At 37.2% G+C, this 27,481-nt stretch overlaps 1 protein-coding gene across 21 annotated transcripts in view; it reads left to right on the forward strand.

The window, feature by feature from the left end:
• The window catches only part of LOC105492700 (methyl-CpG binding domain protein 5), a 512,463-nt gene that overhangs the window by 333,016 nt on the left and 151,966 nt on the right, over positions 1-27,481 (forward strand). For all 21 annotated transcript variants that reach the window (XR_011610253.1, XR_011610254.1, XM_071073816.1 and 18 more), the window contains one exon: positions 3,847-3,969. The gene's annotated coding sequence lies outside the window, so the exon portion shown is untranslated. The remainder of the gene's footprint in view (positions 1-3,846; positions 3,970-27,481) is intronic.

Consider the following 27,481-nt stretch of genomic DNA (forward strand, 5'->3'; position numbering starts at 1 on the left):
TGTTGACATTTTTTAACTTGGCAAAAACATTTATTGGCCACCTATGAAATGGCAGGCATGGTGTCAGGTTCTAGGCATTTGTACATAATAATCAGTAAAATGTTATAAATACTATGATAAAGACCGTATAAAGTCCAGAAGGAGCACAAAAGAGGCAGATGTCTGTCCTCTCTCAAAGATTCAGGAAAGACATGTCAGTGGGGAAATGACATTTCAGCTAACTTGAAAGATAAGCAGACAAAAAAGGGAAAGCAGAGATCATCATATGAGCAAAATATAATGTATTACTTTTTATGTTTTTGCAAAGCACACAGTTTAGAGATCTGAGTCACCTGTGAGGATATTACCATGAAACATGAGTCAGGAGAAACACACAGGAGCAGGCCTTTGTATACTGGGTCAATGTATCTGGACTTCCTCCTATGTTTCAGAATTCAAAAGCTTTAAGGGACAGGCAGAAAACAAACACAAACATATGATGTGAAATGATAGACCTGTGGCAAACTGAATTGTATGAGTTCTGCCTAAAGACATTCAAATTTGGGCTGACCAAACCATGCCAATGGGCTGGATTCCACAGACAGGACCCAGTGAGGACTTTTGAGTAGGCACTCGTGACAATGTGGAGAGGAGCTAAGTTGGGGATGATGGGGACAGGAGACAGATCACAGGTTGGATATAGATACCCCAGTGTGAAGGAGGACAGACACCTCATGCCTATCAGGTCTCTGTGATGACTGTTAAAATCTCAAGCTCATTCTTGGCACTGGACATACATAGCATTCTGAAGGCAGAGGTGCTTCCATCCCCTTTTCTGCTGTGTCTTCCTCTGGATGAAACACATTCCTCACTACCGTCTCAATACATGATCTAAAAAAATTTTGTTTTTTTCACAAAAAGGATATGGTAGGCTGTTCCTTCCCTTTTCCCAGCTTTCTTTCACCCACATGGGTCAAAGTGAGAGGCCCTCAAGTCTCCAAAGTGAGTGGCCTTGCTTTGCCCCTATGTCCTTCAAGTTTCTCACCCAGGAGTTTTCATTATCTTTGACTATGTTTTCCACATTTCTTCTCAAAGTATCATTTATTTCTGTATAAATAAGCAAGAAAATGGAGCAGAGTTTGATGAATCTCAGTGAACTCATCTGTCATTTTCATATGAGCTTCAGACCACATCATGCCTCCAGATTAACAACAGTACAATACACAGTCAACTCTGGCCACTCAGCAGAAGGCCATCCAAGCACTGCCCTGTCTCCCTCATCCCTAAGAGCAGGAACAAATGTCCTAGTACCTACCAACACCTGAAAGTCTTTCTTTCGTTCCTGTGAACAATGATCACCAAACATTTTGGTCACATACTGTATAAAAACAATAATAATAAATAAAATTTAAAATTTATTGTCTATCCTCAATGAAAACATACTTTAAAGGTACTAGTGTTAATCTATATTATTTATATAATTTTTTTTTATTTTTATAGAAAACAGGTAAGTACTGATATTTCCTCCCCACATCAGCAGATTATTTGTGCATAACTATACCTGCTGTGTAATTCCCAGAGACTGTATAATTCCCAGGGTTCAGAGTTTTTTCTCCTCCCCTGTTTTCTCTGTATCAGTTCTTCTACTCATCAACATCTCAACACTGATTTGAGTCCCTCTCTCCCTTCAGAATCCTTTATTCCCTGGCTGTTTATTCTCAGCAACTCCGTCCATTCTGCCTAAAAACTCTTTTAAAATCTTTAACAAAGTAACAAACAGTCCTTAGGACAAGCCAGGGTTCTCAAGTGAAATTTCAAATCTCTATGAGGCTTCCCAATACCTTCATGCCAGAAGGTAAACACATTACTTGCCTATCCCCAGTGGGACATGAAATTCTAGCCTTTGGGCTCTAATCTCATTGACTTTTTTTTATTAGCCTGGGCCAATTGTTTGCAAGATGTCACTTTAGTTTAGATAGTTCTGAAATTTTTTATTGTTAAATTTAGGTTAAATATTCTTCATGAAAATACTACACTGGTGATGGTGTGCCTTCTCAAGGTATCATATCATGTAAAAGGAAATTTTTAACACAGTAGACAAGCAGACTACTATGGCTTGATGGGAGGTCTAATTTGAATTTTCAATTCTCCATGTTTTAATTTTATAGTAATGAAGTAATTTCTTGGTGGTTTGGTACTTAAGATAGACTTGATATCGATAAATAGTGTTTTATCCAATTCATTGGCTATCATTTTGGAACAACAACAAAAAAAATTCCCTTTTAAGTTGATGAGTTTCTAATGATTGGAGGAGTTGCTAAAATCAAGTTTCTGCCTTTTGAAGCTAAAAGCCAGCTGGCAATAATATCTACCTCATAGGGTTGAAGTGAGGATTACTTCAGATGTTAACAGACATAAAATATAACTGAGAGTAATATGTTGCATGAAAGGGCTCTGTTAATATAATTAACCCCACTCAGATACTTATTTTAAACCACACATACATTACACACACACACACACACACACACACACACACATATATAGCATTTATTATTGAAAATGATACTTTAGGTACTTTGTGAATGTTAATCCTTATAACACCTCTATTAGTTGGATACTGTTATTATCCTCATTTATAGATAGGAAACTGTAGCCCAGAGAAGATAAGTAACTTTCCTAAGGTCATAAGCAAGGAAGTGGTAGTATTTCCTGCTATTTTTCTGTGAGACCCCTCTTGAAAGTAAGCAGCCTGTGTAGCTACAATCTGTATTTGAGGATGATTTTCATTCAGCTTCTCCTCCTAGTTAGTTGCTTTGCCCTGTCATCCTCCTCCCACCGCAGTACTCTTTTACCAGATAATGATGGGTGTTTGAATGGCAGTACCACAGTCCATACAGGTGTGTGACACTGTGTGTTTTGCATGTGTATGCATACATCAGGCGGCTTAAATAAGTTGTTTTTCTTACTTCTTTGTTGCTTTCTCCATTTTAATGTAAGTTTTTCTTTTCTTATTCTCTTTTTGAGATTTTTAAGCATTAGATTAGGCAGACCCAGATTTAAGGTGAACATTTCTAAGACAGTGTTCTCATCTACAAAATGGTAGTACTAACACTTATATCATAAGATTGAGTGAGGATTAAATTAGGTGATATTGCCAATTATAAAGGCTATATATAGGTATTTTCTATATATTTTATACTACATTTAGATGAGTTGTTGGGGATTTTTTGGTATTTTTTGGTATTTTCCATTTTAACTTAAAAGGTTTGGAGTTTATTTAGTGGTGATGGTGATAAGACTAGCAAACTCCTTTTAATTGGGCTATAATAGAAAGAGTAGGTTTGAAGTTAAGCTATTTAATATTAAATCCCAGAGCCTCAATTACCTCATTTTAAAGTGGGAATGTTAATGACTATCTTGTATCATGATAGTGATCACCATTATATCTCCAGTGTTTCCCGCAGTACCTGGCACAGAGCAATAAATATTGTTGAATAAATATCAGATAAAAAGATGTTGAGAGGATTAAATGAGATATAAAGGATCTAGCATTGTGTCTGGTAGATAGTAGATATACAAAATTATACTACTATTTTTATCAATAATTTTTAATTTATTAAATATATTTCTTCTGGTTATATTATTAAACATATGAAAATAAAGTATATAACATTTGCTTTAATTATTTCTGGTAGTTAATCACAGTATTTCTGAAGGATGAAGATACTAATACCTTGATTCTCTCTAGTTCTTTGGCAAACATCCATTGATGTTTGGAAGTGAAAAAATGCCAACAATACTATTATTGATTTTGAAAACCAGCCTTTAAATAAATGTGTGTACTCAGTGTTATTTCTGTTCCAGAGAGAAGAGGTACTCCCTTATAGGGACTTGTAAAGACATAGAGCATCTGGAAATTAACCGCCTCCATTACGCTGCTGAGTCACACACAACGCTTGTTATGTTTTCGTCACTTCTCACCAGAAGGTAGGCATCATGGTTTCTCTTCATAGATTCTTCATACAATTGTAGTTTTTGTCTGCAGACTTAGTTTGTATTAAATATGGAAAGTGCCTGACATCTATAGATTAAAATGCTGTATTTCTCCAAAATTAGGATGCTTAAACACGTTGCCTCTAAAAATTATTTCTATTGGAAAATTAATACATGTTTACTATTTTTTTTAAAAAAAGGTAATACAGAAAAATATAGTTATCCTACTACCTTGAGGTAACTATTCTTCATATTTTGTTATATCTTCCTAAATTTATTTTTATATATGTGTATTATGTATAATATGTGGATTTATATAGTTACAATAATTATGACTAGACACCATAGGGCTTAAATGGTGTTTCCCTATCCTGCTTCTTTTACTTAGCAGTTTATTTCAGCCTTTTTAAAAATTTTATTTATTTTTTTCTCCTCCACTTTTATTTTAGATTCAGTGGGTACATGTGCAGATTTGTTAACTGGGTATACCGCGTGATGCTGAAGTTTATGGTATAGATGATCTCTTCACGCAGGTACTGAGCATAGTGCCTAGCAGTCAGTTTTTCAACTCTTGCTCCCCCTTCCACCCTTTCCCTCTAGTAGTCCCTGTTGTCTATTGTTGCTGTCTTTATGGCCATGAGTACCTGATGTTTAACTCCCACTTATATGTGAGAACATGCGATAATTGGTTTTCTGTTCCTGTGTTAATTTGCTTAGGATAATGGCCTCCAGCTGCATCCAGGTTGCTGCAGAGACATGAGTTCATTCTTTTTTTATGGCTGCATGATATTCCATGGTGTATATGTACCACATTTTCTTTATCCAATCCACCATTGATGGGTACCTATGTAGATTCCATGACTTTACTATTAAGAATAGTGCTTAATATTGTGAATGCATGTGTCTTTTTGGTAGAACAATTTGTTTGCTTTTGGATGTGTACCAAGTAATGTGATTACTGGGTTGAATGGTAATTCTGTTTTAAGTTCTTTAAGAAATCTCCAAACTGCTTTCCACAGTGGCTGAACTAATTTAAATTCCCGCCAACAGTATATAAGCATTCCCTTTTCTCCACAGGCTCACCAACATCTGTTGTTTTTTGACTTTTTAATAATAGCCATTCTGACTGGTGTGAGAAGGTATCTAATTATGGTTTTGATTTGCATTTCTCTGATGATTAGTGATGATGAGCACTTTTTCTTATGTTTGTTGGCCTCTTGTATATCTTCTTTTGAAAAGTGTCTGTTCATGCCTTTTGCCCAATTTTTAATGGGGCTGTTAGTTTTTTGCTTGTTCAATTGTTTAAGTTCCTTATAGATTCTGGATATAAGACAATTGTTGGTTGCATAGTTTGCAAATATTTTAGCCCATTCTGTGAATTGTCTATTTACTCTGTTGATAACTTCTTTTGCCGTGCAGAAGCTATTTGATTTAATTAGGTCCCAATTGCCAATTTTTGTTTTGTTGCAGTTGCTTTTGAGAACTTAGTCATAAATTCTTTCCTAAGGCCTATGCTCAGAATGGTGTTTACTAGTTTTTTTTTCCTACCATTCTTATAGTTTGAGGTCTTACATCTAAATCTTTAATCCATTTTTAGTTAATTTTTGTATATGGTGAAAGGTAGTGATCCAATTTCATTCTTCTGCATGTGGCTAGCAAGCTATTGAATAGGGAGTCCTTTCCCCATTGCTTAATTTTGTCAGCTTTGTCAAAGATTAGATGGCTGTAGGTGTGTGGCTTTATTTCTGGGTTATCTATTCTGTTCCATTGGTCTATGCATCTGTTTTTGCACCAGTACCATGCTCTTTTGGTTACAGAAGCATTATAGTATGGTTTGAGGTTGAGTAACGTGATGCTTTCAGCTTTGTTCTTTTTGCTTTGGATTTGCATTGGCTACTCAGGCTCTTTTTTGGTTCCATATGAATTTTAGAATAGTTTTTTTCCAATTCTGTGAAAAATGACATTGATAGTTTGATAGCAATAGCATTTAATCTGTAGATTGCTTTGAGCAGTATGGCCCTTTTAACAATATTGATTTTTCCAATCCATGAGCATGTAATGTTTTTTCATTTGTTTGTGTCATCTGTGATTCCTAGCAGTGCTTTGTAGTTCTCCTTGTAGATATCTTTCACCTCCTTAGTTAGATGTATTCCCAGGTTTGTGAATGTGTGTGTGACTATTGTAAATGGGATTATGTTCTTCATTTGGCTCTCAGCTTGAACATTATTGGTGTACAGAAATGCTACTGATTTTTGTATACTGAAACTGTGCTAAAGTCATTTATAACTTCCAGGAGCCTTTTCGTGGAGTCTTTAGTGTTTTCAAGGTATAGAATATATCATCCTATTGCAGCAACTTTTACGCCAGTAAATATCATCTACCTTAAATTCCAGTTTAAGGTTATAACGTGAATCATGTAACCACCTTCCTCTTATTAAATATACAGAATATTTCCAGTTTTCTTTGTGTTAAACATGACTTAAGTGATATGTACTCATATCTGATGATTTTTTAAGATAATTTCTAAAAGTAAGTGTTATAGAACATAAGGAAAGACTTGTTCACTATCTTAGAAATGTATGTCCTAGTGTATAGTATTATCGTATACCAAGGTTGTAGAAATCAAACTTATTTAACCATGGAATGCATTCTTAAGATAACATATGCCTTCAAGATGTTGATAGTGAGGGAGGCAGTGTGGAGATGTTTTAGTCAGGGTTCTCTTAGAGAAACAGAACTAATAGGATATATATATTTTTATTGTCTATGATTCCTAGCAGTGTTTTGTGTATACACGCACACACACACACACACACACACACACACGTATATATTTGTTTCTATCGTCTATGATTCCTAGCAGTGTTTTGTGTATATATACACAGATATATACGTATCTATGTATATCTATATATGTATATCTATGTATATAGATATGTATATATGGATATGTATATATAGATACATCTATGTATAGATATATGATACATATATGTATATATACATATCTATATACATATACATGTGTGTATATATATATACACACACACAAAGGGAAGTTTATTAAGTATTAACTTGCAGGATCACAAGGTTCCACAGTAGGCTGTCTGCAAGCTGAGAAACAAAGGAGCCAGTCTGAGTCCCAAAACTGAAGAACTTGAAGTCCAATGTTCGAGGGCAGGAAGCATCCAGCACAGGAGAAAGATGTAGGCCTGGAGGCTAGGCCTGTCTCTCCTTTTCACATTTTTCTGCCTGCTTTTACATTTGCTGGAAGCTGATGAGATTGTGCCCATCCAGATTAAGGGTGGATGTGCCTTCTCCAGCCCACTGACTCAAATGTTAATCTCTTTTGGCAACACCACACAGACACACCCAGGATTAATACTTCGTATTCTTCAATCCAATCAAGTTGATACTCAGTATTAACCATCACAGGAGGCAAGGGGTATATGGGAGTCTCTGTACTTTCCACTCCATTTTGCTATGAAACTAAAACTGCTCTGAAAAATAAACTCTATTAAAAAAAAAAAAAAAGAAGCAGCAGCAGCAGCAACGGAAAAACTTTAAAAAGGGAAATTTTTTAAATGACATTTGATAAATTTACATTTAAAATTAAGTTTACACTTACACAAACACAAATAACATCTGTCAACATCCCACTATACACTTTGGAAAATGCTAGATTATGATATATTCTTAAGAATGGAATTGGTAGATCAAATAGTAAATAAATTGAAAGGTTATACCAATTTACATTTCTACCAACAGTGTTTGACAGAATGAGAATGTCACTTTCTCTATAGTTTTGTCAACATTTGACATTAACTTTGTTTTTTACAAAATCTGATACAAGAAAAGTATATGGCATTTTAATTTTCATATGTGTGATTACTACTGAGCATGAGTATCTTTTTATATTTTTATTTGAATTTTAAGTTCTTTTATGAATGTCCCATTCATGAGCCATGCCAAATTTTTCTTGTGGGTGGGGTCTTTGAATTTTTTCTAGATTGATAAGAATCATAATCATATTAAGAATATTAAATCTATAAATTACGTATATCACAATTATGTCTTTTTTATTTTTAATGTTTTGTGTCTTTATTTTTGTTATATAATGTTATCATTTTTATGAGCTATATCTGTCATCTTTATCAAAACCCATGGCTTCTGGGTTTTGATGTTTCTTTATACCTTGGCTTTATTTTTAAATAAAAACTATTATGGAAAGCCAGAAACAGAGGAGTTGACAGGATAATAAAATGAACCCCTATGAACCTCAAGTCTGGCTTCATTAATTGAGAATTCATGGCTAATCTTGTTTCATTTATACTTCCTGTATTATTCTGAAGCAAATCCCAGACATTATATGATTTTCTCTGTCACTATTTCAGTGTATATACTGACTTTAGATGAAATTTTGCCTAACCCATTTCTTTACATCTGCCATAGTTTGGCTGAAATCGCTGACTTCCATTACAATATACTTATTTTATATCAAACATCAGCATTAAGCCTGGGCAACATAGACCCTGTCTCTGAAAAGAAAAATTAACTGGGCATTGTGGTGTGTGCTATATAATTCTAGCTATTCAGAGGCTAAGATGGGCAGATGGCTTGAGCCGAGGAGTTTAGGCTGTAGTGAGCCATGACTGCACCATTGCATTCCAGTCTGGGCAACAGAGTGAGATCTTGTCTTTAAAAAAGAAAATCAGCATTGGATCAGTGTTATTTAATTTACTATTTTTAAATGGCCTCTATAATAATTCAATTATTTTAATATGGCATGCCTCACCAACCTCCCTCGTGCCATCCTCTCCTGCTCTCCCCGCTCTAGCCTTTTAATTCCCTGAGCAAGTAAGCCCCTAGAAACTTCTCTATATGCTATTATCTCTATCCAAAATGTTCTTGGCCCAAACTTCCCCGCCTCCTATGCTGACTTATCCAAAAGGCACAGTAAGCACAGTGCCTAGGGTTCATAAAATTTTAAGGGGTCCACAAAAATGTTTAAATTTATTTTAAAATCAGAAAACAAAGGACTTCTAGGTAAAAGAAAACATTTCAATATACAGTATTAACTAACATATTCATCTTTTTTCACGCAAGTTGCAAAATATAATTTTTAGTTTTATTTTTTATGTTAGAAGGGGCCCATGATGGCAGAAGTACCTATGGCGCATCCCTCAGGTTTCGATGAAAATGCCCCTTGTTCAGGGAAGCTTTGTCTTATTCTTCCAGATTATGTGAAATCCCCTGATACATGCAAGCTCATCACCTTGTACTATGAATATAAAATAAGTAATTGTATAATTCTGTATTTAAGGAAATCAGGAACTGAGCCTACCTCGTTTAACACTGTATCCCCAGCACAAAGCACAATGCCTTGTAGGGAGTGATATTAGACCCTGGAGGACTGGTCATCGTTCACTGTGTCTCTCTCATGCCCTTTTATCCAGTGGTTGTTCCTCCCCAAACCTTTTTGCACACAACTTCAGCTTGTACCTGTTCCTCTCCTTCCCTCTTGATAAAATCTAGATTGCACAAACAGTGGCTACAAATCGGCAAGGACGATTCCTCCCTCTTCCAAGAGCTATCCCTGGTTAACTCTTCCTCAAACTAGTTGGACTTTGGCTGACCCTCCTATACATTTCAACTCACTTTAAATTAGAATACACCCTTGAAGCCTTCTCATGTCCAGTATTTTCGAATAAAGGTTTTTATGCCCTGGCTAATTTTGTTACACAGTGGCCATTCAATGAAGTCATACAGAATAAATTGCTGCTGCATAAATGATAGGCTTGGTGTCTTGGAATAATGAAGACATTTTTTGAGAGTAGCCTTGCAAATCTAAACATACTAAGTAATAGCTAACATGACAGTGATAAATAGTTCTAATAAGAATTTCAATTTAAGTAAATTCAATTGTTTTTATTTGTGTTAACAGAAGGGGTTGCTGGTATAGACATTCCAACACTGTGAGCAATATCCACATAGCTCTGTTGTGGGTTTTTTGTTCTTGCATTCGAACTTGGGTTTTACATTTTGGGGAGACTTTAGAAGTCACCAGAAAGTTGTCCAGTTTTCCTATGTTGCTCACAGTTCAGAACTGGTTTGCTTTCAGTGTCCATAACAGCCCCTGGAATAATGTTTGACAAATAGTAGGGCTTCAATAATTATTTGCTGAATTAACAGAATGAATATCATTTCAAACTAGTCAGGCTCAACTAGAAACAGGAGGAAGGAGAGGTAGCTTAAAAAAAACATCTGAGCCCTATATTATTGTTTTGATTTATTTTGTTATTATATTTAATTTATTCTAAAAATGAAATAGAAACCATGAGATTTTATGTTTTATCAAGGAAAATAGAAGAATAGATTTTATCAAGAAAAATAGAAGAATGTTTTATCAAAGAAAATAGAAGAATAGGGTTAAAAAAAGGTCTCAGTGGTTAAAAAGCACTGCTCTAAATTCTAGGTTTCTATAAGTAGGGTACGTATTAGTCCAATTTTCTGATCCTAGATTTACCGATGCTATTTAATCTCATTGAGTTTCTTATTGACTCAGTTTCTCATTTGTAAAATGGGGATAATGGATAATGATGGAGTTATGAATTAATATACGAGTCAGAATAGTGTTGGTATACAGTAAGCCCTATTTAAAGCCTATTCTTCATATTATCAGATCATTACTACTGCACTACTATTTTTATTACTATCATCATCATCGTTACTCTATAAATTGAGTGAGTTAAGTAAATGTTTTGATTTGTTAAATTCCCCCCCTTTACTATTTATTATGTAAATATGTTTTTAAAAAGTGGGTGTCATTCACACAACTTAAGTCACAACATTTTAATGACAGGGAAGAAAACAGCATTAATATAATGAGAGCAGGAAACTGAGGTTCTGGTAAATAAAAATACATAATTACCCATGAATTCAAGACTTCAGGGCTTTCGAAATAGCCACACTAACCAGTTCATAATTTTGCATGATTAGATCTGGCTAAAAGAATATTTTTGGCAATACACAATAAGTCAGGATTCTCTGAAATTCAAATTTGCCATGAAAATCTAATAAAAATGAGAGGGAAAATTTATTCTCTTAAATCTTATCTTACTTCCCTTGAATAGGCACTTAACATAGTAGAACACAATTTTCAATAGTGATTTTGGGGTTACAATTTTCACATGTAATTTTTTCTGCAGGTAAATAAAAATATAAACCCAGAACAGTAAAAATAACATAAGGTAACAGTAAAAGCCTACCAAGGCTTTTGTTTAAGTAAACATTTATCTTAACACTAGAGCTTCAGAATCCTGAGAAGACCCTTGGGAAAAAGTGACAGACACAGGTTTGATTCTTCCTGGTATTTCAAACAATGCCCCCACAACCTAAGGACCATTTTTTGAGGATAAATGACTGGCTCTGAGCACCAATGTCCTCAGGCCTTGCTTGGGGCCTATAATATCACCTAATCATTATTCACTCTCCCCTAGAAAAGCCTCAAGCTAAAATTGTGATTGCTATTTAGAACTCAACTTGCAAATTCATTTTTGAACATCCGTTCTTCTGCCCTCATGACTTCATTTTTTAATTCATGTGCACCATTACATAGCAGCTGCACTAAGCATTAAAACCTACAGCAACAGTCAATGTGTTCTGAGTGCTGGCCTTCTTTACTCATTTATAAAAAGATATTCCGATAACAAAAATGCCTAAGGATTACATTGCATAATTCATGCAACTGGATATATAGTCATTAAAGGGGATAGGAAATGCAGTGATAGGGGGCAATAGTTCAGTTAACTCAGAATTTTGCAATACAGTTTTTATAAGCCAGCTTTTAATTGAAAAATCAAAATAATTTTTATAAGTGCAAAAATAAGTTTAGAATGCAGTGGTCTCAGAAAACCAGGGGTAAGCTAGAGTCAAATCAGGCTGTAAATTTCCTTAATGAGACCGTTCAGTTTTTCTTACATGGGATGTAAAATATATTATTTCTTAGCCTCTATCCTGCTAAAACTTCCCATTTTTGCTTTGTTTCTAGGATTGAGCATTGCAGTCCTTTCCCTGTTCTTCCAGTAACTCTGTCTGCTTCAGTTGATAGTGAGATACAATTTCTTACTGATTATCACATTTAAGTCTCCTTTATCTCTTTTTATATGCAATGCTATTCTTTTTCCCGTTGAGGCTAACTTTGTTTTTCTTTCTTTCCTCATTGAATAAGAACCACAACTGACAATATTGTGAACTCTTTCTGGCATTAGTTATTATGCAATATTTTCCAATTTCCTATGATGAGCTATTACAGTCACTATCAAATCTTAACATTAGACCTTAAGGTATTCCTTTCTTTTAATTTTTCATACCTTAAAAACTAATCAGATATTCATCACATATAATAACACATGAAATTTTGTATTCTATTTAATCCAAGGACTTTTTTTCATTTCAAATATACAGTTTAATATTTTTTACAATTTGGAGTTGTGCACCCATCCTCACAGTTAATTTCAGACCATTTTCATCACTTCAAAAAGAAACCCTATAAACATTAGCATTCACTTTTTCCACAAATCCTCCAGTCCCAGGCAACCACTAATCTACTGCCTCTGTGGATTTGCCTGCTCTAGACATTTCAGATAAATGTTATCATAAAATATGTGGCCTTCTGTGACTGACTTGTTTTACTTAATATAGTATTTTTAAGGTTCATCCATACCGTACAGGAATCAGCACATCATCTCTTTCTATTGCTAAATAATATTCCATTGTATGTACATACCACATTTTATTTATCCATTCATCAGCTGGTGGACATTTGGGTTGTTTCCACTTTTTGGCTACTATAAGTAATGCTGCTGCACACACTTGTTTACAAATATTAGTGTATTTATGTATTTTTATTTCTCTATGGGTAGAACTGATGCGTCATCAATCTGGTAAGTTCTTAAGGAATAAGGGTGTAAAAATAGACAAAAGATAAATACTCCTGATGTCTGAAACCCTTTCAAGTAAAAGCACCTCGACCCTAATCCCACACTTGTTGCCAATATGTGTCTTCCTTCTCAATGTAGAGTGCCTCCCAAGGTTCTGCTATGTAAGAACTGGGGCGTTTATCACTACTTCCCTCTACCCTTCATGTCCTTCATGTCAGATAACAGATGATCCCGGCACTGAAGTCTAAAAGTATAATCTCTGACTCTTGGTTCTGCAACCTATGTGTTTAGCGTAGAGATCCTATCTGCCGTTTGTACCCTGTCTGGCTTCCTTTTGAGGTTGTCATTAGATACTGGCAGGTTTGGTATCCACAGAAATGACAGGAGCTTGGGTAACTTTTGGAGTCAAACCCTAATGAGTGGGGCCTTAAAAAGATTTGTGTGTCTTTGCTTGACTGGTTCTCAGTTTTCTTGCTCTTACAAAGCAGAGGAAGGCTCTGGAGAACGTAGCTTTGATATCAAAGTGGCTTGATAAAGCTGTCTCCCTCTCTATGTGTCTTTCCTCCTTTGCTTGAAGGTCTGAATTACCACCACCCCACCTCCTTGCTACCAATGGAGAACAATTCATATTTTTATAATATGTATCAGCTTTTTTTCCAAATTAAACTTTTTATTTTGAAATAATTATATATTCACATGCAGTTGCAGGAAATAATACAGACATATGGTGTACCCTTTACCCAGTGTCCCCCAGTGGTAATATCTGTCAAATTATAGCACAATGTAACAACCAAGTTACTGACATGGATGCAGTCAAGATAAAGAACATTTCCATCACCACAAGGGTCCCTCATGTTGCTCTTTTATAGCACACCCATTTCCCTTCCCTCACCACCTGTTTAATCCTTACAACTCCCTAATCTATTCTCCATTCCTATAATGTCATTTGAAAAAATATTTTATAAGTAGAATCACATGGTATGTAAACTTTGGGGATTGACTATTTTCACTCAGCATAATTTTCTGGAGACTCATGCAGCTTCCTGAGTGTATCAGTAGTTTGTTCCTTTTTATTGCTTAGTAGTGCAGGCTGAGTATCCATATTACGGAATGCTTGGAACCAAAAGTGTTTCAGATTTCAGATTTTTGAAAGTTTTGGAATATTTGCATTATCAAACCCCACAGAAGACCCTAATAAGGTATTGCTTTCTTTTGAAATGATAACATAAAAACTAATCAGATATTGATCACATATAATAACATGTAAAATTTTATATTCTATCTACCCAAGGATTTTTTGAAAAATCAAAACTGTCATGTTTCTGCAGAAAGCATATATAAAATTTTACTCAAAAGACTTGGGAAATTCCATCATAGTATTCTCAATTTAGTACAATACCTCCTGAGGATAGAGAAATAAAATTTATATAATGATGGAGAGAAGAGCTATACTTTCCAACAAAATATTACTTTAGTAAAGAAGGAAACTGAGGGTTTTTCTGTATGTTAAAGGTTCTGCTTTTAACATGAGAGATAAAAAACACTTTTTTGTCACAAGTATTTAGTATAATTCTTATAGAGGCCATATTTGGGATTCTGACCTTTATGCTAAGAGTGATGGAAAACCTCTGAAGGGTGTATATGTGAGCAGATGTATGTGTTTAAATCAGATTAAAACATGTGCGTGGTTAAAATAAATGGTCCTTTGGCCCAGATTTTTCCACGTAAGCCTCACTTCTTTTCCACTTTTCCTTTGGTACGTACCTCTATTTTTTCAGGTAAAAGTAATTTGCTTCCACCTGAAAATTTTTGTTAGTCATTTTTAAGACATCATATATTAATAACACTCACACAAACACGTAAAGGAGGCATTTTACACTCACTCACTCAACCCTACCTCCACTTTTCCTGTCTCTATCATTCAGCATTTAGTTTGTTGGTGGTGTTTTGAGACATGGTCTCTATCACCCAGGTTGGAGTATAGTAGCATAATTGTGACTCATTGCAACTTCCGCCTCCCAGGCTCAAGTGATCCTCCCACCTCAGCCTCCCAAGTACCTGAGACTACAGGTGTGTGCCAGGAGGTGCAGCTAATTGTATTTTTTTGTAGAGCCAGGGTTTCACTGTGTTGCCCAGACTGGTCTCAAACTCCTAACCTCAAGTGATCTGCCCGCCTCTGCCTCCCAGAGTTCTGGGATTACAGGTGTGAGCCACCATGCCCATCCTCCATTTAGTTTTATCTCTACTTTTAGTTTCTCTGTTGTGACTATAATACCTTTCTTTTTCTGTTCCCTTCACTACAGATACTTCTTTGTGATTGCCCTCATCAGATGAGGATATTAGTGCACCCACCTTCTCCTTCAACTCTTCTTCTTCCTGATTTCATTATCAGGTCTTTCATTTTTGTATTTCTAAAATTAATGCCAGTTACATATTTAAATTTTTTTTTTATTTTACTTTAAGTTCTGGAATACATATGCAGAACATGCAGCTATGCTATATAGGTATACATGTGCCATGGTGGTTTGCTGCACCTATCAACCCATCATCTAAGTTTTAAGCCCTGCATGCATTAGGTATTTGTCCTAATGCTCTCCCTCCCCTTGCCCTCCAGTCCCCACCAACAGGCCCCAGTGTGTGATGTTCCCCTCCCTGTGTCCATGTGTTCTCATTGTTCAACTCACACTTATGAGTGAGAACATGTGGTGTTTGGTCTTCTGTTCTTGTGTTAGTTTGCCGAGAATGATGGCTTCCAGCTTTATCCATGTCCCTGCAAAGGATGTGAACTCATTCTTTTTTATGGCTGCATAGTATTCCATAGTGTATATGTGCCACATTTTCTTTATCCAGTCTATCACTGATGGACATTTGGCTTGGTTCCAAGTCTTTGCTATTGTGAATAGTGCTGCAATAAACATACATGTGCATGTGTCTTTATAGTAGAATGATTTATAATCCTTTGGGTATGTACCCAGTAATGGGATTGCTGGGTCAAATGGCATTTCCAATTCTAGATCCTTGAGGAATCACCACACTGTCTTCCACAGTGGTTGAAATAATTTACACTCCAACCAACATGTAAAAGCATTTCTATTTCTCCACAGCCTCACCAGCATCTGTTGTTTCCTGACTTTTTAATAATTGCCATTGTAACTGGTGTGAGATGGTATCTCATTGTGGTTTTGATTTGCATTTCTCTATGAGCTTTTTTTCATATGTTTGTTGGCCACATAAATGTCTTCTTTTGAGAAGTGTCTGTTCACATCCTTTGCTCACTTTTTGATGGGCTTTTTAATAATTGCCATTTTAGCTGGTGTGAGATGGTATATCATTGTGGTTTTGATTTGCATTTCTCTAATGACCAATGATGATGTGCATTTTTTCATATGTTTGTTGGCCACATAAATGTCTTCTTTTAAGAAGTGTCTGTTCATATCCTTTGCCCACTTTTTGATGGGGTTGTTTTTTTCTTGTAAATTTGTTTAAGTTCCTTATAGATGCTGGATATTAGACCTTTGTCAGATGGGTAGATTGCAAAAATTTTCTCCCATTCTTTAGGTTGCCTGTTCGCTCTGATGATAGTTTCTTTTGCTATGCAGAAGCTCTTTAATTTAATTAGATCCCATTTGTCAATTTTGGCTTTTTTTGGCCATTGCTTTTGGTGTTTTAGTCATGAAGTCTTTGCCCTGAATGGCAATACCATCCTGAATGGTATTGCCCAGGTTTTCTTCTAGGGTTTTTATAGTTTTAGGTTTTACATTTAAGTCTTTAATTCATCTTGAGTTCATTTTTGTATGAGGTGTAAGGAAGGGGTCCAGTTTCTGTTTTCTGCATATGGCTAGCCAGTTTTCCCAACAGCATTTATTAAATAGGGAATCCTCTCCTCATTGCTTGTTTTTTCCAGTTTTGTCAAAGATCAGATGGTTGTAGATGTGTGATATTATTTCTGAGGTCTCTGTTCTGTTCCATTTGTCTATATATCTATTTTGGTACCAGCACCATGCTGTTTTGGTTACTGTAGCCTTGTAATACAGTTTGAAGTCCAGTAGTGTGATGCCTCCAGCTTTGTTGTTTTTGCTAAGGATTGTCTTAGCTATATAGGCTCTTTTTAGGTTTCATATGAAATTTAAAGTAGTTTTTTCTAATTCTGTAAGAAAGTCAGTGTTAGCTTGGTGGGAACAGCATTTGAATAGCATTGAATCTGTAGAGTACTTTGCAATAGCACTGAATCTATAAAGTACTTTGGACAGTATGGCCATTTTCACTATACTGATTCTTCCTATCTAGGAGCATGGAATGTTTTTCCATTTGTTTGTGTCCACTCTCACTTCCTTGAGCAGTGGTTTGTAGTTCTACTTGAGAGGTCCTTAACATCCCTTGTAAGTTGTATTCCTAAGTATTTTTTTCTCTTTGTAACAATTGTGAATGAGAGTTCACTCATGATTTGGCTCTTTGCTTGTCTATTATTATTATTTTACAACCATAATTAACCATGTACATTATTGTGTGAAAACGGCTTTTGCATTTGGTGTTCCCTCTACCTGCAACATAAATTCACTGAGATGACCATTTAATCCCTCTTTTTCTTAAATTCTTGACGATAATGGTAGGTGATCAATAGGGCCTCCCTTGCCATACTTATTTTAAATAGCAACTTCCCATGCCTGAAATTTTTGCTCTGGTTTCCTTATTTTTTTTTCTTCATAGCTCTCATTGTTAACACAAATTATATATTTTATTTTTCTTAATTTTTCAAACTACTATCACTCTCCCCCACTGGACTGTAAGCTTCAAGAAGGCAGATAATCTATTCTAACTAATTTAATTCATTTTTTAATTCATTACTTTCCCCATCATTACTGTATTCCTAGTAACTAAAACAATGCTATATAACCAGCTGACACTAAATATTAGCTTAATTAGTGATTAATTACAGTGCCAAGTAGTCTTCTTTGGTTATATATATATGTGTGTGTGTGTGTGTGTGTGTGTGTGTGTATATATATATATATATATTTTTTTTTTTTTGAGACAGAGTCTTGCTCTGTCGCCCTGGCTGGAGTCCAGTGGCACCATCTTGGCTCACTGCAAGCTCCGCCTCCCAGGTTCACGCCATTCTCCTGCCTCAGCCTTCCGAGTAGCTGGGACTACAGGCGCCCGCCACCACGCCCGGCTAATTTTTTGTATTTTTGGTAGAGACAGGGTTTTACCATGTAAGCCAGGATGGTCTCGATCTCCTGACCTCGTGATCCACCCACCTTGGCCTCCCAAAGTGCTGGGATTACAGGCGTGAGCCAGTGCACCCGGCCCTTTGGTTATATTTTCTTAAATCATTTTTCCGTTTTCTTAGAATTTCTAATTCCCTTTTGTTTTTCTTGCATTATTTTTCTTTATCATATTCCCAGTTCTTTCCAACTCTCCATTATATAAAACATTCTGGTGTATCTCTTTCCTTTTCTTCCCCCTTTTCCTTGGGAACTGCTCTTCCAGAGTCTTGACGTCCTCTGGCTGCACAACTGTCATCCTGAGACTCCCCTTTCTTGATCTTCTGGGTGGTGCTATTTCAACCCCCATTTTTTCTCTTTTCATTTCGGTTTTTTTTTTTTTTTTTTAATTCTGCTATGATGAAGCATATCCCTTAGCAACTCCTAAGAGCAAGTGTATGGATAATCGATTTTTAAAATTTTTATGTTTGAATTTTTTCTTATTTTATTCTCACAAATTATCCATGTTCTAACATTAGAAGATGCAAGCCTAGGGGCAGAGCCTGACAGGTGGCAGGGGAAAGGAGAGAAGTAGTGAGTGTATGCATCCACATTAGAAAAGGAGAAAACGGATTTAAAAGGTACTATGTTTGGCCACCTGCTCTACATGAGACACTGTTTAAAACTGACATTTTGTACCACTTTTACTAACTGTTTTTTATAATATTGTTAACAATTCATCATGTTAAAAGTTGTAGAACAGGCACATCTTTAAAGACTGTGGTGAGAAGAAGCAATTACTATCCATTTTAATTGTTTGCCATGTTAATTCTAGTTTATCTTGGACTCTAGGTTACAAATCTTCCCTCTGAACTTGGAAGGTAATACTCTACTCTCTTCAAACATTCATTTTTGTCCTCTGTAGGTCATCTGCTTTTTTCTTCTGACTTTTAGGATTTACTCTTTTTTTTTTCTTGGTACTTTGCAATTCCTGATATGTCTAGGTATAGGCCTTTTAAAATTCATGTTGTACTTGAATTTTAAGTGGGTACTCTCTTCTGAGGAGTTGTGTCCTTCATATCTAGAAAATTATCTTGCATTATTTTCTTATAATTCTCCCCCCACCCACCTTTTTTTTCTTGTTCTTTCCTTCTATAACTTTTATTATTCTATGATGGTCCACATGGGCTGATCACGGTTTTATTTCCTGAGTCTTTCACATTCTCTGTGGTCTCTGTGTGTCATTGTTCATTATACAAATATTCAGTAAATCTCCCCATTTTCAGCCCTGTTTCTCCCTGCTGTCTTCTCACCAGGCATCTCAGAGCCCCTGAACCTCCCTGTGGATCTACAGATCGATGGGTCCTGTATACTGTAGGCTGAGGTTTCCTGTCCCCACTTCAGCAGTTCCTATCGGTTTTCCTGCTTACATTAATATATTGAAATCTCACATCTGTTAATGGCCTATCCTCTACCTACTGTGGTGTTACTTATTTTTTATTTCTGTATTGTCATTTTATTGGGTCTTAAAAGAAGTAAAAACATGCGTGGTCTACCTGCTATCTTTAACTAGAAGTCATTGAACGTTTGCAGGCAAAAAAAAAAAAAAAAAATGACCAGAGGAAATGCCATTTTACAAAGATCACTCCTGATAAAGTTTGAGTTATAGCAGCATAAACTAGCAGATGAGGTTACCCTGCATGTAATTATGTGAGGCTTATAACACAGCCCAAGATATAGGTAATAGGGCTACTTATTAAAATAATATAGGAGGGATAGAATTAGTATATTTTTACATATAAAGAAATAGGTGCATTAATATTTAAAGGAATGCAACCACCTAGGAACAAGTTAAATACAATACTTTTTCCTATTATAAAGCAAAATAGTCTGGGTGCAGTGGCTCACGCCTGTAATCCCAGCACTTTGGTGAGGCTGAGACAAGTGGATCACTTGAGCTGCGGAGTTCCAGACCAGCCTGGGCAACAGGTGAAATCCCCATTAAAAATACAAAAAAATAGCTGGGTGTGGTGGTACATGTCTGTGGTCTCAGCTACTCGGGAGGCTGAGGGGAGCAGATTGCTTGAGGTGGGGATTGGGAATGGGTAGATGAAGGTTGCAGTGAGCGGTATGCCACTGCAGTGAGCGGGTGACAAGAGTGAGACCCTGTCTTAAAAAAATAAAAAGGTAAAATACAATTTATTCCCCAGGGCAAAATTGAAGTGACTCTTTTCAGAAATAATATAATCTCTACCTACTCTACCAGTGCTTTCTATCACTTGATTTCAATGTTATTTTTGCATAGTTAGCTTTATACCAGCCTTGGACTTCTAGAAATTTATTTTCTGTTGACTGGGTGTGGTGACTCATGCCTGTAATCACAGCACATTGGGAGGCCGAGGCATGTGGGTCACCTGAGGTCAGGAGTTCAAGACCAGCCTGGTCAACATGGTGAAACCCCATCTCTAATAAAAACACAAAAATTAGCCAGGCTTAGTGGCACCCCCCATGCCTGTATTCCCAGCTATTTGGGAGACTGAGGCATGAGAATCGCTTGAACCTGGGAGGAGGAGGTTGCAGTGAGGCGATATCACACCACTGCACTCCAGCCTTGATGACAGAGTAAGGATCTGTCTCAAAAAAAAATTGTAGTCTTTTATTTTCAGTTAACAGCAATAAGGATCAAAATGCTATTTCATAGGGTGGTAATGATGAATAAAATGAGATAAAACATATGTTCATTTTTGTTCTTTGTTTGTACCATATACCCATTTTTAAACCACCTCTAGAATATCTCCATAACTATAGTAAATTCTCTAATATCAAAATCCTCCTACTATATGAAAATTTTGGTTCTTTAAAAGGGCGCTATTGCCAAATAATGGAGTGTGATATGTAAAAAGCATTTTTCTTGCCTTCTTAAGTCTTAAGAAAGGCTTTGCAGTCATAAGCAGCTCCTTTGTGTACTCAATTGAAAGATCCTTGTAAGCTTTAGTATCATTAAAAAAAAAATACATTGTTTATAGCCAGTTCTATAGATCTTTTTGATAATAGGAATAAACTCTTTATCAAAGCACGATCTCTATGAATCCTAGTCATTTAAATGTGGTTTTTCAGTGTTACTCATCTTAATTGTTGTGCTGACATATGTGACTGCTCTTTATGTATTGCTTTTCAAATAGATTAAGAAAAATTCACTTAAAAAGTTGTTTTCATTTCTATCTCCCTTTAAAAGAAGTATACATATATAAAAGTTATATGTGGTAGCAATTTTATTATAGATTATTAGGGACTCTCATTTTGCTGAGTGACATGTTTACTTCCTGTCCTTCACATAAAAGCTTGGAAAAATGGGGGAGAAATTTTAAATCTATAATTGAATAAATTCAATAGATTTCAAGGAAAATAATAAAATTATAGTAAAGATCATTTCAGGTTTCAAATATCTGTAAATCTATATTATTATGGCTGAAAGAAATTGCAAATGCAGTGTGCATTTTTCATAATCAAAATGTATATAAACCCTTCATGTCTCTTTCATATAAATAAAAAGGATTATAATTTCAAATATCATTATTATCATATCTGTTTGCCTTTATTGTAAGTGGAAGCTATAGTTTCTGATTACCTCTAACTACTGCCGGATTTTTCCCTAAAGTGCATATGTTTTTTGGATTAACAACACATTTATTTTTAGTATATGTTCTTTTTACCTGCTCCTGACCATTCAGTGTGCACATACGCACACACATCTCAGAGAATAGGAAAAACAAAAGACATTTTATTAAGTAAATAATACTCTACAAAGGTTTTATTTGGTTTACATAATAGATGAAAAGTTCCTTTTTAGGGTACTGTCTTCTATTTTATGTAGGAATTATTTTTAAAACCATGGTATCGTAGGGTTTTTTTTTTTTTTTTTTTTTTGCATGTTATGATTTTCTGGTGGCTATACAGAAATCTTCCGGCTTTTTTTCCTCTGTTCACAGTATTCAAAGTAGTCCATGTGACCCAGATATTGAAAATCTAGGTAGAGTGTGCTGCATTGCTGATATTTACTGTGAAACGTTAGAAACATTCTGGTACCACATGCTGGAATTACGGGGTGCACACTGTTTAATATTGCTGGTATTTTTGTGATAGTCTATATGATCATTTTTTAAGCTGTCATTAAAATTGTTGAAAAATATTCAAAAACAAATAAAAAGTAATGTTTTTATATTTCAGTTAAAATGCACATATAATCAATGTTCATTTTAAAATTTTAGCTCAGACTAGGTAAGTTTTATTATGAATTTTCCCACCATTATTTACCTTGTATTTGGAATTATAATCGGCTAACTACAGAAATCCTCCCTCCCCTCCTCTCCTCTCCTCTCCTTCCATGTTTTTACTGGGAAGAAAAATAAGAAAAAAAGTGTTGGGTTGGGGCCCGGCGTGGTGGCTCACGCCTATAATGCCAACACTTTGGGAGGCCAAGGCGGCCAGATCAAAAGATCAGGGGTTCGAGACCAGCCAGCCTGGCCAACATTGTGAAACCCAATCTCTACTAAAAATACAAAAATTAGCAGGATGAGGTGGCACGTGCCTGTAATCCTAGCTACTGGGGAGGCTGAGGGAGGAGAATCTCTTGAACCCAGGAGGCTAAAGTTGCAGTGAGCCGGGATCGCACAACTGCACTCCAGCCTGGGTGACAGAGCGAAACTCTGTCTCAAAAACACAAACAAAACAAAAAAAAAAAAAAGTGTTGTATTTACAGGTTTCTTTTCAGTACATGTTCTTCTGAACATCAGTTGGGACACTGACTCCCCTGTTTCATTAGTATTTCCAAACAGAAATCTGTTGCAGAGCCATTTTTAAAAGGTAGGGTATATGTTGAATGGCAGGCTTAATAATTTGTCCAATATAACTAATGTAACCTTTTGCAACATTGCCGAGGATCGAGGCTATGAAACAAGAAGGGCTCACATCATCTATATAGTCAGAGAAACAGGAACTTAACAACAGTTATTTTTAAAGACACGTTGCCAATCCCATAGTTTGAACAACAATCACTAGACGTTAATAAGAGCATCAAAATTGTAGTGGCTGCCAAGATGGCTGAATAGGAACAGCTCCAGTCTGCAGCTCCCAGCGAGATCAATGCAGAAGGCAGGCGACTTCTGCATTTCCAGCTGAGGTACCCAGCTCATCTCACTGGAACTGGTTAGACAGTGGGTGCAGCCCACCCCACCTGGGAAGCACTAGGGGTTGGGGACCTCCCTCCCATAGCCAAGGGAAGACAGGAAAGACTGTGCCATGCGCAACAGTGGACTCCGGCCCAGATACTATGCTATTCCCATGGTCTTTGCAACCACAAATCAAGAGATTCCCTCAGGTGCCTACACCACCAGGGCCCTGGGTTTCAAACACAAAACTGGGTGGCCATTTGGGCAGACACCGAGCTAGCTGCCGGAATTTGTCATACCCCAGTGGAATTTTTCATACCCTTGCTGGAATGCCAGCAAGACAGAACCATTCACTCCCCTCGAGAGGGGGCCGAAGCCAGGGAGCCAAGTGGTCTAGCTCAGCGGATCCCAGCCCCACGGAGCGCAGCAAGCTAAGATCCTCTGACTTGAAATTCTCACTTCCAGCACAGCAGCCTGAAGTGAACCTGAGACGATAGAGCTTCTTGTGGGGAGGGGCGTCCACCATTACTGAGGCTTGAGTAGGTGGTTTTCCCCTCAACAGTGTAAACAAAGCTACCGGGAAGTTCGAACTGGGCAGAGATCACCACAGCTTGGCAAAGCTGCTATAGCCAGACTGCCTCTCTAGATTCCTCCTCTCTGGGCAGGGTATCTCTAAAAGAAAGGCAGCAGCCCCAGTCAGGGGCTTATAGATAAAACAACCATTTCCCTGAGACAGAGCAACAGGGGGAAGGGGCAGCTGTGTGCACAGCTTCAGCCAGCTTAAATGTTCCTGCCTACTGGCTCTGAAGAGAGCAGCAGATCTCCCAGCACAGCGCTCGAGCTCTGCTAAGGGACAGACTACCTCTTCAAGTGGGTCCCCAACTCCTGTGCCTCCTGACTGGGAGACACTTCCCAGGAGGGGTCGACAGACACCTCATACAGGAGAACTCCAGCTGGCATCTAGTGGGTGCTACTCTAGGACAAAGATTCCAGAGGAAGGAATAGGCAGCAATCTTTGCTGTTCTGCAGCCTCGGCTGGTGATACCCAGGGAAACAGGGTCTGGAGTGGACCTCCAGCAAACTCCAGCAGACCTACAGCAAAGGATCCTGACTGTTACAAGGAAAGCTAACAAACAGAAAGGAATAGCATCAGCATCAACAAAAAGGAAATCCACTCAGAGACCCCATCTGAAGGTCACCAAAACAAAGACAAACGGTAGATAAATCCATGAAGATGAGGAAAAACCAGTGCAAAAAGGCTGAAAATTCCAAAAACCAGAATGCCTCTTCTCCTCCAAATGATCACATCTCCTCGCCAGCAAGGGAACAAAACTGGACAGAGAATGAGTTTGACGAATGGACAAAAGTAGGCTTCAGAAGATGGGTAATAACAAACTCCTCTAAGCTAAAGGAGCATGTTCTAATCCAATGAAAGGAAGCTAAGAACCATTTTTTTTTTTTTTTTTTTTTTTTTTTTTTTTTTTTTTTGAGACAGAGTCTCACTCTGTCGCCCAGGCTGGAGTAAAGGGGAAAGGTGTTGTCAAAATAAAGAGGAGATCTATCTTGAGTGACTGTATCTTCCTGGGACACCTTTTTTTTCTTGAGACAGGATCACACTCTGTCGCCCAGACTGGAGTGCCGTGGTGCAATATCAGCTCACCACAACCTCTACCTCCCAAGTAGCTGAGATTACAGGCGGGTGCCACCACGCCCAGATAATTTTTTATTTTTAGTAGAGACAGGGTTTCGCCACATTGACCAGGCTGGTCTCAAACTCCAGACCTCACAGACCTCAAATGATCCACCCGCCTTGGCCTCCCAAAGTGCTGGGATTGCAGGCGTGAGCCACCATGCCTGGCCTTCCTGGGACACTTTTACAGGTAGGAGAGTGGTTTACTTGTCTAGGAAAGTTCTGCTGAAAGGGAACAGCACTGTAGAAGCCTTTTCTGGTTCTCCCCTTAGAGCCCAAGTTTTCTGGATCTACTACTGAGAGTGTTTCCTAGATGAATTCCACTGTCCATGAGGCCACACACAGAAGTGGATCAGGGCAGAGTCAGAATCGGTATAATTCAAGAACTTCTAACCTTCAGCCTGAGTGAAGCTGGAACCAGCTCTATAAATAAATAGCTCAGGACTCGAAAAGTATAAACAACCTAAAATCAGTCCAATCAAGGAATGCAGAGTTCAGTACAGGGGAAAGTATATTTTTAACCTGAGAGACTGAAATTTGGGGGCTTAGATCTTGCCATTGACTGGCTCTGTGATCTGTGATTCGCTACAAATCACTAAAAAGATCCTGGAGCCAGACTCCTAGAGTGTGGATCCAGTCATTTCAGGAGCTGTGTGACTTCAGGCAAATTCCCCTGCCTTAGTTTTACTAACCTAAAAAATTGGGATAATAGAACCTACCCCATAACATTATGTGAGGATTGCGTAAATGAATACAGATGAAACACTTAGAAGGGTGTCTTCTATGTATTAAGTGCTATGTAACTTAGGTTATTGTTACTATTATTACTGTTTTGTTTTGTTTTGTTTCATTTTGTTTTGTTTTGTTTTGTTTGAAACGGAGTCTCGCTCTGTCACCCAGGCTGGAGTGCAGTGGCGCGATCTCGGCTCACTGCCAGCTCCGCCTCCCGGGTTCACGCCATTCTCCTGCCACAACCTCCTGAGTAGCTGGGACTACAAGCACCTGCCACCATGCCCAGCTAATTTTTTTGTATTTTTAGTAGGGACGGGGTTCACCTTGTTAGCCAGGATGGTCTCTATCTTCTGACCTCGTGATCCACCTGCTTCAGCCCACCAAAGTGCTGGGATTACAGACATGAGCCACCGCACCAGGCCGCTAAGAACCTTGAAAAAATGTTAGACAAATTGCTAACTAGAATAACTAGTTAAGAAAAGACCTGTTCTGCAGCCTCCACTGGTGATACCCATGCAAACAGGATCTGGCGTGGACCTCCAGACCTGATGGAGTTTAAAAACACAGCATGAGAACTTCATGAAGCATACACAAATATCAATAGCTGAATCAATCAAGTGGAAAAAAGGAGGATATCAGAGATTGAAGATGAACTTAATGAAATAAAGCGTGAAGACAAGATTAGAGAAAAAGAATGAAAAGGAACGAACAAACCCTCAAAGAAATATGGGACTATGTGAAGAGACCAAACCTATGTTTGATTGGTGTACCTGAAAGTGACGGGGAGAAGGGAACCAAGTTGGAAAATACTCTTCAGGACATTATTCAGGAGAACTTCCTCAACCTAGCAAGACAGGCCAACATTCAAATTCAGGAAACACAGAGAAACCACAAAGATCCTCCTTAAGAAGAGCAACCCAAGACACGTGATCGACAGATTCACCAAGGTTGAAATGAAAGAAAAATGTTAAGGGCGACAGAGAGAAAGGTCGGGTTACCCACAAAGGGAAACCTATCAGCCTAACAGCGGATCTCTCGGTAGAAACCCTACAAGCCAGAAGAGAATGGGGGCTAATATTCAAAATTCTTAAATGAAAGAATTTTCAACCCAGAATTTCATATCCAGCCAAACTAAGCTTCATAAGTGAAGGATAATAAAATCCTTTACAGACAAGCAAATGCTGAGAGATTTTGTCACCACCAGGCCTGCCTTACAAGAGCTCCAAAGGAAGCCCTAAATATGGAAAGGAAAAACTGGTACCAGCCACTGCAAAAACATACCAAATTGTAAAGACCATTGACATTATGAAGAAACTGCATCAACTAATGGACAAAATAACCAGCTAGCATCATAATGACAGGATCAAATTTGCACATAACAGTATTAACCTTTAATGTAAATGGGTTAAATGCCCCAATTAGACACAGACTGGCAAGTTGGATAAAGGGTCAAGACCCATTAGTATGCTGTATTCAGGAGTCCCATCTCATGCAAAGACACACATAGACTCAGAATAAAGGGATGGAGGTATATTTATCAAGCAAATGGAAAGCAATAAAAAGCAGGGGTTGCAATCCTAGTCTCTGATAAAAGAGACTTTAAACCAACAGAGGTCAAAAAAGACAAGGGCTTTACATAATGGTAAAGGGATCAATACAACAAGAAGAGCTAACTATCCTAAATATATACACACCCAATACAGGAGCACCCAGATTCATAAAGCAAGTTCTTAAGAGACCCACAAAGAGATTTAAACTCCCACACAATAA

This window comes from Macaca nemestrina, chromosome 11 (assembly GCF_043159975.1).
Source record: "Macaca nemestrina isolate mMacNem1 chromosome 11, mMacNem.hap1, whole genome shotgun sequence".
Lineage (NCBI taxonomy): Eukaryota > Metazoa > Chordata > Mammalia > Primates > Cercopithecidae > Macaca > Macaca nemestrina.